We start from the raw sequence: 16,765 nt of genomic DNA, 5'->3' as shown, positions 1-16,765 counted from the left end.
TCACTCACCGCAGCTTCCAGAGCCTGGAGGCAGCTCAGTCAGTGGATCTGTGTGGGGTCTGGATGTCAGACCTCTACAGATCGGATAGTGGTGATCTATCCTGTGAATACATCATCATATCAAAAATGCAGTTGGAGGGGCATGTCCTGGCAAGGGAAGTGCTTGGACATGAATTACCTGAGCTCCGTTCCCAGTCCTAAGCAAAACCTAGCACTGGGAACGATGTGGACCTCCGATGTCTCAGGCACCCGATGTGCCTATTTATAATTTCTTTCTCGCACTGGGAGATCTCCGTCCATACTCATATAGCAAGGCAAGTTCTGAGGCACCCGCCATTTCACCACACATCTGAAATTGGGACCTGACGTCCTTGTCTTCAGACAGCAGGCTTCGAAGGTTCCCAAGTCAGAGGAAACTGAGCACGCAACCATGGCCCAATACACGCACGGCCTCCTTTTCTCCCCCAGCCAAGCGCGGGAACCCGGCGGCCATCTTGTCCTCCTTCTTCAGAGCCGCCAGTACACCCGCTTCCACAGTTACCTCGGCTCCACTCATTGCTGTTACTACTCCTCCTCCTGCACCACAGCACCAGGTCACCTCACTGACTCCCTCACAACAAGTACTGCTTAGGGGTGCAGAGCAGCTTCGATAGGAACCTCAAAAAAGTCACTCTTTACCTCCACAGGATGCTCTTCCAGGCCCCCTTCACCAGCCTTGGACTCTGCCACATCTTCTGAGGAGGATGCTACTTCTCCCCCTTAACAGGCCGCAGGCTTAAAACTGGGGTACTCATCAACACAACGCGCCGCTCTTTCATCTCCCACCTGCCACCACCTGAGGAGGCCCTCCATGCTCTCCAAGGCCATCCTGAACAATGGGCACTACTGGCTCTCCTCCCCAGCAAGCAAGACATAGATAACCTAACAACTGACTAGAAGTGCCAAGATCTCAAGGAAGCGAAGAAAGAGAGGCTGGAAAAGGGCCATGTAAGTGAAGATTTTCAGTTCTGCATATATTAGACAAAGGCTGCTCAGTGCATTGGAGGATTATTCAGTGGTCCAGGAAAACCCCAATAAGACCAAGCCATTCTGGTTGTGATATACTCACTAGATATTCTGTAATATGACACAAAGTTTATTTTTTCGGAAATTTCCCTAAGGTACAAAGGTACTGTATATAATTACATACAGAAAGGGATAATATGTAGAAAGTAGGAATTGACAAAACACATAGTTTACTAATACATTCTTAGGTTTATTGGACATTGTAGTCTCTATAAAACAGAGTAAACATATTAGGGGAAATGTGTAACATTTAGTGCAGTGGAAACATTGCAGTCAACTTCCACTTTTCAGATGCCTCCTTTATTCAATGAAATCTGGAACCTGATTGATTTCTATGGGTATCTGCCCCAATTATTCTTAGCGCTATTTGTTAACATGGAAACCGCATAGAAAATTAGTGAACCTTTATGACTAGTAATATGTAAATGTAACAACTACTTACATGTTTCAGTATTAAACAAGCTAAACTAGTAAAGCAACACCAGTAAAACAGCTATAAAAAAAAAATGGCTTTACGGTTACGTGCTACTTTTTTTTTTACTTCCTATGCATAATTAGTATGTAGGTAGTTGTAGTCTACTTGGTTGTTATCAGTATCTGCACTACTTCTTTATGCTAGTCTTATGAAGGAACCATAAGTGTCTGAAAAATTATCAGTTTTTCTTGATAACTTGCAGCAGGTCCATATATGCTCCTGTGAGAAGATTGTCTTGTGCAATCTTAAGAGAATTCATCAGCTCTTGTGCTATAAGATCACCATCCTGTGCAGTCTGTGACTCCTTAAGAACAACCTATATAAAAAGAGAAATATATCATTAAAATGAATCCCAGAAACTGTAGATTTAGAGGAAATGTTATATAATTTTTAAAGATACAAAAACAAGGAGCAGACTAGACGCTGGCATAAACATGGTGCATCTAAACAGTTAACATCAAGTATCAGCCACTGTGATAAATTTAGTGAATTTTCAGACTGCCTGTCTAAGTTTACACTGATGAACTGTTAGTTAATCTGGGCTAGAGGCTGTAAGATATCACTTTTAAGGCTAAGACCTCACATAGCGAGCCACAACCAAAAAAAAAAAAAAACAATGAAAAAGATTGAGGTAGAAGGTATCTAGTTTTATTCCGCAGTATTTTTCACAGGAAAACGCTTTTATACCTATTCCGAAAATGCCATCATTTCCATAGGTACAATTGATATGCTGCAATTTACCAAAAAAAAAAAAAAAGCGTTTCTGAAATTGCAGCTTTTCCAATGCAGATTTTTTTTTTTTTGCAATGTGTGGATGGGGTTAGCCAGAATACCATCCACTTTGCAGGTAATGTAAAACGTAACATTTTTTGTCGTGGCCAAATCACATTATTTTTGTAACCCGGTGCCCTGGCCTAAAGGAGTTTTCCTGTCTCCCTTCATTAACAGTTTGCCTGCTCTCTCTTCTTCTCACTTCTTGTATTCTTCCACAAGCAGATGGGCAGCTTTGACTGATGGACACGACACTATGAAGTACCTCACTAGATATACAGTTCAGACCAAAAGTTTGGACACACCTTCTCATTCAAAGAGTTTTCTGTATTTTCATGACTGTGAAAATTGTAGATTCACACTGAAGACATCAACACTATAAATTATCACATGTGGAATTATATACTTAACAAAAAAAGTGTGAAACAGCTGAAAATCTGTCTTATATTCTGAGTTCTTCAAAGTAGCCACCTTTTGCTTTGATTCCTGCTTTGCACACTCTTGGCATTCACTTGATGAGCTTCAAGAGGTAGTCACCAGAAATGGTTTTCACTTTCCAGGTGTGCCCTGTCAGGTTTAATAAGTGGAATTTCTTGCCTTATAAATGGGGTTGGGACCATCAGTTGTGTTGTGCAGAAGTCAGGTGGATACACAGCTGATAGTCCTACTGAATAGACTGTGGCAGGGTCTGGGGTTGCTAGGTGGGGTGGCATAGACACACAAGTCCAGTTTCTTTAGTCCAAACCAAAAGTAGAGTTTTATTTTCACTCAAAAAGGCAGTGAAACAACAAAAGGAAACAATACAAAAATAAATACCTGTCTGGCTAGGCTCTAACTAAGCATAGAATAGGTTACCTCACCTAGAATAGCAGAAATCCAAAAGCCAGTAGAACCATTCAGGACACAGCTCCAAAAATATGACCTCTCTGTTGGCTCTCCAGCCAAGCTCTGCCCCAAAGTCTGCTGCTGGAGCTGACTTCTTAAGCCTCCCTTGATGAGCAGACTCTCTGCAGCTGAGTTGCTGCCGGAACATCCCCAAAGTGTGGACTGGAGGGGAGTGGAATAACAGGTCCCACTACCAATCCTACCTGCCATTCCTAAAAATCCAGCCCAGTAACCGGAACTCTGAAATAACCCTCAGCAGACAATATTTATCTGCTGAGAAACGTTCTTTCTGGAGTTTTCTCATCTCACCCACCTTAGCAGTCTGGGTGAGATGTACACCCCCTCCATTACCTGACCAGCCATCGGCTTACAACTGTTAGAATTTGTATTATGGCAAGAAAAAAGCAGCTAAGTAAAGAAAAACGAGTGGCCATCATTACTTTAAGAAATGAAGGTCAGTCGGTCCAAAAAATTGGGAAAACTTTGAAAGTGTCCCCAAGTGCAGTTGCAAAAACAATCAAGCACTACAAAGAAACTGGCTCACAATGAGGACCACCCCAGGAAAGGAAGACCAAGAGTCACCGCTGCGGAGGATAAGTTCATCCAAGTCACCAGCCTCAAAAATCGCAGGTTAAGAGGAGACGTTGTGCAGCAGGCCTTCATGGTAAAATAGCTGCTAGAAAACCTCTGCTAAGGACAGGCAATAAGCAGAAGAGACTTGTTTGTGCTAAAGAACACAAGGAATGGACATTAGACCAGTGGAAATCTGTGCTTAGGTCTGATGAGTCCAAATTTGAGATCTTTGTCTCCAACCACCGTGTCTTTGTGTGACACAGAAAAGGTGACTGGATGGACTCTACATGCCTGGTTCCCACTGTGAAGCATGGAGGAGGAGGTGTGATGGTGTGGGGGTGCTTTGCTGGTGACACTGTTGGGGATTTATTCAAAATTGAAGGCATACTGAACCAGCATGGCTACCACAGCATCTTGCAGAGTCATACTATTCCATTCCGGTTTGCGTTTAGTTGGACCAACATTTATTTTTCAACAGGACAATGACCCCAAACACACCTTCAGGATGTGTAAGGGCTATTTAACCAAGGAGGAGAGTGATGGAAGTGCTACACCAGATGACTTGGCCTCCACAGTCACCAGACCTGCACCCAATCGAGATGGTTTGGGGTGAGCTGGACCGCAGAGTGAAGGCAAAAAGGCCAACAAGTGCTAAGCATCTCTGGGAACTCCTTTAAGACTGTTGGAACACCATTATAGGATTTGAACCCAGGACTCCATCACTGTAAGCCTGCAGTGCTAACCACTGTGGCACCATGATGCCCCACCTCCAATATTTTTATACAATAATTGCATTGAATCACTTATTGACTATAAATAATTTGAACTTATTATTGTATTAAAATTAAGTCTGAACACATACTTAGCACATCCATGCTTACAGTATAAATGATTACGTTTTGGAGGATCCAGTTTGACCTTTGGGGTTTAATGCATTCTAAGTCGACGAGCATGTGCAATAAGGGATGGATGTTACTAGTAAATACTTACATGTGCAGTAGTGATTGGGTTCATAATGGCATGAACCTGGCTGACATTGCGCATGCACATTATATGAAACAGTGAGGTGTTCTGTGCATGCAAGGGATTGGGCAAAAATTGCAATACCTTCACAGTGATCATGTACGGCACATGCACAGACAATCCCTGTTAATTTCATGTAAACTACTGAGCATACCGAGTATATTCTGAAGAATATATCCGGAAGTGATATAATTGATTTAGAAGGATGGATTTGTTGACGGCAATACGATTGGTAGCCAATAGTAAAATTATTTGAGTGATGTCTTGTGCACCAAGGATATTTGGGAATTTGTAAAATAGGAGGGGAAGATAACTCATAAAAGAGGCACCACATACACACACAGCCCTATGCACTGTTGTGGACACCACTATATGGCGCAACATATCAAAAGCATGGGGGGGGGGCTGCTTATTTCCTGGTTTTACCTCGGTTACTGAATCTCTAATTTCTCTTAAACTGCCGTAATAGTATGGCAGAGGTTGGGTATTTGAATATGGTGGCTGCTGAGTAAACGAAACAGAAACCTGTCAGCAATACCTGCAATTGGTGCCTGCGCTGCTCACAGGCATTACCCCCTCTGATGTCTCTGTCAGCTCAATCATATTCAAAGAAGTGCATGGATGCCACCATTCTGCGGTGGTTTGCCAGCCCCTGGAACAAAATCTGGGGCTGTCGATTCATTCAAACCACTTGAGACACAAAACATAAAAAATATATATAATTTTTATTAATAAATATCACATAAGACAATACAATACGTAAACAAACAGGGGAGACACATGGGGAAAAGGGTAAATTTCCCCATTAAATCGCAGAGGAGTACCATAACCCTCCCACCGGCAATCACACAGAGTATAGCCCCAACTATGAAAAATAATGAAAAGATACTAGGAAAAAAGTCACAAGAGTCACAAGAAGGGGAATATATTCCCTAGTATAAACTGAATACCTAATATTACACACCAAACATAGGTGAGAGGACTAGATATCAAATGTCCACTAACCATATAGTATAATCAATAAGAATAGAAGGTGGTAAATAAGTAAAAAAGTGTACCCAGATAGGGTCACCTTTAATACATACCCGTAGGTACCGACATATTTCCTATGATCCAAAGTAACAAATAAAGATAGCAGTAGGGGGAATTCGGTCTGAGGCCGGTGGGACTGTGAGAAACGCCTGACGCGCGTTTCGCCCGCACTCGGCTTCGTCAGGAGGCTGTCGATTCATTGCCATGACAACCTATTGTAGGCTCTCAGGCTTGTCTCGTATAAATTTGCATGACAGGCAGTTCTATGCTGTGTGTTCTACAAGTACTGCAATTTTACAACACGTTGCAATGCATTAATGATCAGACCCCCTGGCGTTCAAGACACAAATTTAATATTTGAATCACTCCCCTTTCCCTAGAACACATCTAAAAGCGAAAAAAATAAAAGTAAAAAACACATACACCATAGGTATCCATGTGTCCGAAAACCCCTAGTCTACAAACCTTTAAAAATATTTTTGCCATACGGTGAATGTCATAAGAAAAAAGTTACGATTGTCAGACTATGCCGATTTCAGGAATTTTTTCAAATTATTTTCAATTTTTTTTCTTTCAATCTAGTTTTTATACCTCTCACACATGCCACAGATTGGTGCTAGGTGATTGAAAATGTAATGGTTTGCAGATCTTAGCGACACCAGCTATTTTCTCAATTTACATAACTTCACGGCCTGTCCATCTTAGTGTTGAAAATTGTAATGTTCAGAAGTAAATGTAACTTTTGCCAAAACCTACATCTTAGCAGAAGGAAAGCCTTTCCTTTGAGCATGGCGTGCTTAGCTTGACATCCCTTACTAATGTTAGTATGACTATGTCTAACACTGGATTATGGGGATAATCCTTAGGGAGAGACCACCTTTTCAGGTGTGTGGAGACCAAATCAATTCTCTCTAGGCTGCGCTGATGAAGTCCAACCAGACAGAAACGGTGTCGTCCGTAGCTGAGAAATTGATTTGGTTATAACCCCACATTATGCAGTAAAGACTTCCGGGAAAGTCGGGCATGATGTTCAGGGTGCTTCCCATAGAGGGCAGCATAACAGAGGCACTGTCTCCCTGTTTACATCTTGGAAGACAGATTTGCATATTTCTCCTATGTCTAACACATAAGCTATGTTCAAATTTGCATTCATATAAGCTGAATTTCATACCTCCAGCTCCACAAAGTCTCCTAAATCCTTTACTCTGTCGAGATGAATCCTGGTTTGTCCAACCATAAAGAGAAAGCGTTCCTTTTCAACTTTACCACGGACTCCAAGAGCTTGAGTCAATACAGCCTGGATAGATAAACATACATGAGACACACTTACAAGTGCTTAAAATTAGTAAAACTGCAACACAAATATACAAAAATATATACCAAAATACCTGTCTATGTCAAAGCAATAAATAATGAAGTACAAAAATCCAGCTTCCACCAGCAGTTGGTGCTAAATTTACTCATTAAGCAGACCATTCCCCAAAATGCTGATCAAAAAGTTGCACAAGCTTCCCTTTTGGTAACTTTATTCAATTGGTTGTATAGTATGTGTGAGCACCTGAAAGTATGTGATTTTGATGAATCAGAAACTATGTTAGCCATCACATTTACGGAATCAAAAATAATCAAAGGGGAATTAGCAAAATAAAGCCAAGTCATTTGTATGTTTTGTAGAGTTATCTTTCAGTTTCATTGTTATTCCTTAATACATACAACTCATTCATAATAAGAATCAACTTAGAAGGGCATTCCTACAACAGACATTTTTGGCATATCCACAAACACCATCGATGCGGGTTTCACCAAGCTGCCAGTGATACTGGGTTTAACCCCTTAGAGACACAGCCCAAAAGTGACTTAAGGACCAGGCCTCTTTTTTCAAATCTGACATGTGTCACTTTAAATGGCGATAACTTTGAGACGCTTTAACTTACACAAGTGATTCTGAGATTGTTTTTTCGTAACACATTGTACTTCATGTCAGTAGTAAATTTTAGTCGATATGTTTTGTCTTTAATTATGAAAAAATAGGAAATTTGGTGAAAATTTTGAAAAAAATGCAGTTTTCAAACTTTGAAATTGCAAGCCTTTCAAACAGAAAGTCATACTACCCGAATTTTTTCATAAATATAATTAACAATGTCTCTGATTTATGTAGCAATCAAATTTTAATCACCCTTTTATTTTTTTCAGATATTATAAGGCTTACAAGTCAAGCAGTAATTTTCCAAATTTTCAAGAAAATTTCCAAAACACATTTTTCAAGGGACCAGTTCAGTTCTGAAGGGAACTTGAAAGGCCTCTCTAATAAAACCCCCAAAAAGTCACCCCATTCTAAAAACTGCACTCCTGAAAGAATCCAAAACAGCAGTTAGAAAGTTTCTTAACCCTTTCAGCATTTCACAACAATTAAAACAAAATGGAGGTCAAATTTACATTTTTCAATTTCTGTCACCAATATATTCATTTAGCCCTAGAATTTACAAATTTACTAAGGGTTAAAGGAGAAACTGCACCCCACATTTTGTTACACAATTTCTCCCGAACACGACAATACCCCATATGTGCTGGTACCCTAATGTACGGGCACACGGTCGCTCTCAGAACAGATGGAGCGCTAATTGGATTTTGTAGGCCAGATTTTGCTAGAATATTTTTCAGGCGCCATGCCCCGATTGCAAAGCCCCCAAGGTGCCAAAACAGTGGAAAACCCCAAAATGTCACCCCATTTTGGAAACTAGACCCCTCAAGGAATTTATCAAGGGGTATAGTGAGCACTTTGACCCTACGTGTGTTTCACAGATTTTTTTACCATTGAGATGTGAAAATGAAAAATTACTTTTTTTATAATAAAATGTCACTGTAGCCCCAAATTTTCCATCTTCACAAAGGGTTAAAGGAGAAACTGCACCCCACATTTTGTTACACAATTTCTCCTGAACATGACAATACCCCATATGTGCTGGTACCCTAATGTACGGGCACACGGTCGCTCACAGAACGGATAGAGCGCTAATAGGATTTTGTAGGCCAGATTTTGCTAGAATACTTTTCAGGCACCATGTCCCTTTTGCAGAGCCCCCAATGTGCCAAAACAGTGGAAACCCCCAAAATGTGACCCCATTTTGGAAACTAGACCCCTCAAGGAATTTACCAAGGGGTTTAGTGAGCCCTTTGACCCTACCGGAGTGTAACAGAATTGGCCCAACAAAAGGAAAAGTGACATTTTTTGCTATAAAATGTAGCTTTAACCCCAAATTATGCATTTCCACAAGGGGTTAAAAGAGAAAATGCACCCCACAAATTGTCAAGCACTTTGCCCCAACTACAGAAATGCCCCACATGTGGATGTAAAGTGATGTATGGGCACACTGTAAAGTCCAGAGCTGAAGGATCGCTATTGGGATTTTGGAGGGCAAATTTAGCTGAAATCTGTTTCAGGCACCATGTTGCAATTGGAGAGCCCCTGAAGTGCTAGAACAGTGGAAGCCCCCCCCCCCAAAAAAAAAAATGACCCCATTTTGAAAACTAGACCCCTCAAGGAATTTATCAAGGGGTTTAGTGAGCACTTGGACCCTACAGGTGTTTCACAGATTTTTTTACCATTGAGATGTGAAAATGAAAAATTACTTTTTTTCCAATAAATCGTCCATTTAGTGCCATATTTTTAATTTTTGCAAGTAGTTAGAGAATTAAGAGCCCCCCACAGTTTGTTACACAATTTCCCCTGAACACGGCAATACCCCATATGTGATCATAATCTGCTGTATGGGTACATGTTGGGGCTCAGAATGGAAAGAGTGCTATTTGGATTTTGGAGGGCATATATTGCTGGAATAGTTTTGAGGTGCCATGTCGAATTTGCTGAGCCCCTAAAGTATCAATACAATAGAAACCCCTCAAAAGTGACCCCATTTTAGAAACTACACCCGTCAAGGAATGTATCAAGTGGTATTATGATTTTGAGACTAAAAATGCTTCCCAAAAATTGAAATTTTTAAAGAAATATGCCATTTCGGTGCCCAATACGTTGCACCCACTTTGTGTTGTCAGAGACCTGCACTTCTAAAACCATTAAGTGGGCGATCCCGAGGGGCAAAAAAATTATATATGTGGGTATAAACTGCTGCTTGGGCACACAGCAGGGCTCAGAAGGGAAGGAGCACTGCGCTTTTTAGCATTTGGGGTACAGATTTAGAGGGACTTTCTGGGTGCCATGTTGTTTTTGCAGAGCCCTGGAGGTGCCAGTAAACTGGAATTCCCCAAGAAGTGACCCCATTTTGTAGGGGAAATTTTAGAGTCTCTGCAAAAGTGCCATGGCATCCAAAAACCAAACCGTCTAAGTCTGTACTCCAAAAACCAAATAACCTTCTTCCCTTCTGTGTCCGGCTGGGCCCTAATATCAGTTTATACCCACATATGACATTACGTACGTTATCCGGGGTACACCAGTGTCATATATGTGCCCTAATATCAGTTTATACTCACATATGACATTACCCTGGTTACACCAGTGTCATACATGTGTCATACATGTGGCATAAACTGCAGTTTGGGCACACAGCAGGGGGCAGAAGGGAAGGAGCGCAATGCGGCTTTTGGAGTACAGATTCAGATGTTTGGTATCTGGACGCCATGTCATGTTTGTAGAGCCTGTAAGGTACCAGAAAAGTGGATTCCCCAAAGGAGTGACCGCAGTTTGAAAACTGCACCCCTCAAAGAATTTATCAGGGGGTGTAGTGAGTATTAGTATCTCAGACGTGACTGCACAGCGGATGGCGAAGAGGGAATGTGTAAATTTTGCGGAGTACATTGCAAACTCCAGATTCCCTACTATGTCCCAGTAGCTCCTATGATTGGGGGAGTCACACTGGGGTCACTTTGGGGGTCACTTCTGGTATATTTTCCCTTGTAAGCTCTAAATCTGGGGTGTCCCCTGATATTCGCTCGCACAGCTTATATATTCCCTTCCTGCGGCAGCCAGTTGTGTTCTAATAATTTGGTGATTTTGCGGGATTTTGTCTTCACATTGGTAGAGGCTATATTTTCTTTATTTTTCTGCTGACATGGCCATAATATAAGGGCTTGTTGTTTGCGGGATGAGATGCATTTTGTAATGACACCATCTTGGGTGCCTACAACTTACTGATTACATTTTATTAACTCTTTTTTTTGCTGGATTTAAAAGAGAAAAAAATCAATTCTGGTATTGAGTTTTACCTTTTACATTTTGCGCCATGCAGCGTACAGTATAAGTAACATGTGACCTTTATTCTGCGGGTCGGTACGGTTACAGCGATACCTCATTTATGTTATTTTTTTATGCGATACTAAGTCTGCAGAACAAAAACACATTTGGGGACATAAATCAGTGATTTTTGCATCACCATCTTCTGAGAGGCGTAACATTTTTATTTTTCGCTTGACAGTGTTGGTTGAGGGCTTATTTTTTGCGGGACAACCTGTGCATTTTATTGGTACTATATTGGGGTGCATATGACTTTTTGATCACTTTTTATAGCACATTTTGTAAGGTGAGATGGCGAAAAATCACTACTTCCGGCGGGTTTTTTCCGTTATTTTTTCCCGCCGTTCACTGTGTACATTAAATATTGTTTCAGTTTTGTTGTACAGGTTGTTACGGACGCGACAATACCAAATATGTATTGTTTTTATTAATTTTTTGTGGGTTTTTTTACATAATTCATTTTTTATAGAAAAAAGGGATTTTTGGGACTTTATAACTTTATTAATTGTTTTCAAATACTTTATTTTTTTTTTTTACACTTTTTTTTTTACTTGTTCTTGTGTCCCTAAGAGACACTTGAATCAGTGATGATTGCATCACTGATCCTCTACTCTAGACTGAGACACAGGCTGCAGTGACAGCCTGCACGTGTCTCACTCTAGAAACAGGAAGTGAGCTGTGCGGCACCCTTTGTTTGCGGTGGTCATGTTTGTTTGTAAAAGTACCGACCGGAGGTTATGGAAAAGGGTGATAGCTGTCAGTAACAGCTATCACTCAGTTCCGATTCCGCCCGCTCAGCTAGTGAGCGGGCGGAATCACCATGACGTACTATTACTTCATGGTGCGCGAAGTACCTCGTGTCCATGACGTAATAGTACGTCAAAGGTCGCTAAGGGGTTAAAGGGTTGTCCAGGATAAATATAAATCCCTACACTAATCTAAACACCCTCCCCCCACCTACTTTCTAAATGACATAATTAATCATGAAGAAGGCAGGTACAGTGTGACAGGGTACGGGAGTGGGCTGAGTGCATTGTAAAGGGCTAGCAGTGGGCGGAATAGCTAGGGAGACAGGGAGGGGGTGTTAGAGAGGGAGATAGTGGAGAGCCTACAACTACCAGAATGCATTACCTCAGCTAAGGCAGCAGGAAGCTACACCATGTAAACAAATACAGAAGATGCTAGGTGTCCCCAGAGAAATCCAGAAATCACACAAAACCCTTTTAAGGAAACAGTAGAGCTTATTCAGAGTTGCAGTTTCTGTAACTCCTACAGAAGTGAATGGGAGTTTTGGGAACCGCACAGAACAGAAATTGCAATGCCTGATTTTGTATGATGTTCCCGTGACCCCCATTCACTTTTATCAGAGTTACAGAAACTAAAAAGTTCAGTGAATTCAGCTATGTCTGTAAACCTAACCATCACTGGGATCTTCTTCTGCAGGTATGCTATACATGTTTATTTTCGGAATACCCCTTTAAGTATCTTCTAAGTTGATTCTAGTGTGGCTTGGAGATAGTTGTGGGTCGCAGTTGTAGGACACACATCTATCCAACATTTATGGTAAATCCTGTGACACCATATCATAAAAGTCTGTCATGGGAACCCTCTTTAGAACCATACCTCAAGTCCATGAGGGTCAGCTGTGTTAGAGATTGAGTAATTGGACAGTTTTGGCCCGAGTTGATCAGGACGCTCATAGTATATTAGCTGACCATTACCATCCTGCATAAAAACAGAGAGACAGTGAGTTCTTTGAAATTAGACCTAAGTCAGCAATTATCTTAAATCAACTGGGCACAATCATAGGTTTCAGTCATGGCACCATTGACATAGTTTTTCCTCTGGATACATTTGATTTGAGTTTACGCCATAGTTCACCGACAAATGTTAAAGGGTTTGTCCAGAACAAGCGTTTTTTTGCAAGGGGGCCCAAGAAAGGTGAAAATAAATAAATAACCCATACTCACCTGTCTCCGGTGCTCTGCAGCATGATCGAGCATGGCACTTCTTTTTTCCCACATCCTGCTGAGACCTCTGCCTTCCATTGAAAATAATGGGAGGCGGATTCCAGGCAGAATCTGCTCCCAAGTTTGCAGCAAATTCCATTGTGTGAACATACACTATGTAGTGAAGTATTTAGTAATCTTTCAAACCTCAAAATAAAAAATAAAGGCCCTGTGACTTTTGTAGAATGGTTTCAACAAAATATGCATTGTAACAGAGCAGAAAAAAAAAAAGCCACCTCAAACAAGGAAATAACCAAATCGTAAAATCTGAAAAGATGGCTTTCTAATGGCTATATTTGAGCTCCAAATAACATCTCAGAGCTCCACTATCAAAAGATTTTCCTGCTTCCCTCTAATGGGATCTGGTCCTTTTTTGGCACAAAATAGCTGAGCTTCACAGACAGCAAATACAGCCCTGTTCAGACAGCTTAAGATGGAGCAAAATGTGCCAGACTCTAATGAGAGGTTAGGTGAATGTCTGCCAAACCTGAAAATCCCTAAGCTTGAGGCGCCCTTGTGTGGTGTTGAAGAAAACATCTCTCTGAATGATCTTCTCCCCATTGCTTTCACTCAGCTGCTTGCAAACTTGAAAAGTGCGTTCCCAGTCATGAATTCTTGCTTTCACTTCTACATTTCGTGGCATCTAGCAAAAGAAATACAATATCATCAACTGAACATTGACACCATTTGCAATTGTAGTTGTGCTACAATAAAATTTTACTTAATTTGTAATTTTACTTACTTAGGCTGGTTTCACATTGCCAATGTTAATGTTTACCATCATAGGACAGCAACGGACACTAACTGTAGTAGTGTGAACCCAGCCTTACATAGCAACAATGATATAATCATCATTCACTGTCCCAAGGGCTCACAATATAAAATCCCTATAAGTATGTTTTAGAGTGTGGGAGAAAACCAGAGTACCCAAAGGAAATCCACCCAAACACAGAAAGTACATACACAATCCATACAGGTGTTGCCCTTGGTCAGAATCAGGACCCCAGAGATGCAAGGCGACAGTGCAAACCACTGAACCACCATGCTGCTAATCCTAATATTGCAAATTAGAAAAAAAAAAAAAAAAAAGTGTGGCATCACCATGACTCTAAAGTGATTTGTCTTGGGGCTACTGCTCAGGGCATTGTCTAAGTGGATCCCTGGATTTCACCCTTTATACAGACTTGTTGCCTGTAACAGAAGTCCATAAAACCTCAGGCCTCAAAGATTTATCAGAATTTATTACGCAATACCAAAGTATAACATCCTACCAGGTGAAATTTGGGTTCAATTTCTGCATGGGGTGAGTTAGTCTATAGCAGGTTGTCCTCCATATTTACATTCATGCTCTGGATTACTGAGGTCTCCAGAATATTTTGATATATGGGCTGGTCACTATAGCCATACTATCACCAGGAGGCTCTGCTGTGTCAGTGACGTTCGTGCTAGGTGAAGGTCTTACAAGGGTTTGAGCCTTATTACTAGGTCACTTTCACACTAGACACTGTGATATATGAGACTAGAGGTGATGTGTGGCTATAAATAACATATTTAAGAGCCATATGTTCTTCTCAGTGTAGTGCATATAGCATATTCATCAGCACTTTCCGTATCCTGAGATGTTAGAGAGGGATAAGAGGGCCCTCGCCAACAGCATGCGAGGGCCCTCTTATCCAAAACTGATACAATAGCCCACTGCTATTTTTAGTGGATCATCATTAAATCTTATATTTTAGTGTACTACTTTATTTTTATCCTTGATTTAATCCTTCATTGCCTCCGGCCATTGCCTGTTTATTTTCTCCACAATTCACTATGTGACCATGCTAGAAGAAATTGAACTATAAAGAAAGCTTTTTATGGATGGTGAGTGCCGCTTTTTGATTTTTTTTTTATTGGGTTAATACACCTAATTCGTATCCTTATAGCTTACTCAATGTCTCCATGCCTGCATTCTCATTCCGTTTATAGTATACCATCAGATATAGGGATGGCTATGGGGACTAGATATTTGTATGAGATCCATAGCTAGCATTTGCAGGACCTTTTCAACATTTGGAAGTTAAAAAGACAAGCTACAAGTTTATTTGCTCTATAAAACAGAAAACTTGACCCATCAATGTTACACAAAATAGGGGGGAACTTACAATTCATTCTAATGTGAGGTTTACACTAACATTCGATACTCCGTCCCAGATTTTGCTCAAAATCCGTGGAGAGAAGTCCTGTAAAGAAGACTTTTCTCTCCCATGATTACAGTAAAAAATCATCGGAAATCGGGCAGAACCCAGTATAGTCTATGAGGTCTGTAGGTCTCCGCTTTTAAGCAGATGAGGTATTTGAAACATCCTCCATCATTCCCAAGTAACAAGCCCAGGTAGTTTTGGAGCCTGATGTGCTATTTAAGCTGTGTAATATCAGAAGGGCAGTGTCAGGCAATGGGGTGTGATTCAGAACTCCAGTCAGAGGCAGCCATTATCAGAGCTCAGAATCACAATCCTTGTCTGACTCATGGTTCAATGCCGAAGCTAACTAAACAATAGTTTTCTATTTTACTTTTACCTTTGGAGAAGGTGAAGGGCTTAGCTTATGGCCTGAGCAGTCAGCTTATAACACAACCATTTATGGTATAGGAATATGAAGAAATTCTAATCTACTGAGTAATATAGAGTGACCAGTCTTAGTATACACACAAAATACACTGTGTGCAGAATTATTAGGCAAGTTGATGATGATCAATTTGAGGGGATTCTTTTTATTATTGTTCAACAACTAGGTTCTCAATCAACTCAAAAGACTCAAATATCAAAGCTTAATATTTTTGGAAGTTGGAGTGTTTTTTTTGTTTTGTTTTTGTTTTTAGATTTGGCTATCTTACGCTAGGTTCACACCTGCGTTCTGGTCTCCGTCCTGTGGTTTCCGTCTTCTGCATGCAAGAAGACAGAAACCACAGACCGGGTCCGGCGGTGAGTGTTTTATGCTCTCCGCCGCTAAACCTTTTTTTTTTTTTTAAATCCGGACACAGAGTACTGCATGTCTGACTCTGTGTCCGGATTAAAAAACCCGGTTTCACGGCGGAGAGCATAAAACGCTCACCACCGCTCACAGCCGGACAGCTTTCTCACCCATTCAAATGAATGGGTGAGAAAGAGTCCTGCTGGTTTCCGTATCCTGCCTCTGTTTTGCGCAGGAAACGGAAACCTGCAGAACGGAGACCGGGGCACAGATGTGAACGAGCTCTTAGGAGGATATCTGTTTGTGCAGGTAACTATTACTGTGCAGAATTATTAGGCAACTTAATAAAAACCAAATATATACCCATCTCATTTGTTTATTTTCACCAGGTAAACCAATATAACAATACAAAATTTAGAAATAAACATTTCTGACATTCAAAAACAAAACTAAAATAAAGCAGTGACCAATCTAGCCACCTTTCTTTACAATGACACTCAAAAGCCTTCCATCCATAGATTCTGTCAGTTGCTTGATCTGCTTACGGTCACCATTGCGTGCAGCAGCCACCACAGCCCACCAGACACTGTTCCGAGAGGTGGACTGTTTTCCCTCCCTGTAGATCTCACATTTTATGAGGGACCACAGGTTCTCTATGGGGTTCAGATCAGGTGAACAAGGGGGCCATGTCATTATTTTTTCTTTTTAGACCTTTACTGGCCAGCCATGC

Source organism: Leptodactylus fuscus, chromosome 5 (assembly GCF_031893055.1).
Source record: "Leptodactylus fuscus isolate aLepFus1 chromosome 5, aLepFus1.hap2, whole genome shotgun sequence".
NCBI classification, from domain to species: Eukaryota; Metazoa; Chordata; class Amphibia; order Anura; family Leptodactylidae; genus Leptodactylus; species Leptodactylus fuscus.
Note: the sequence above shows the minus strand (reverse complement) of the source record.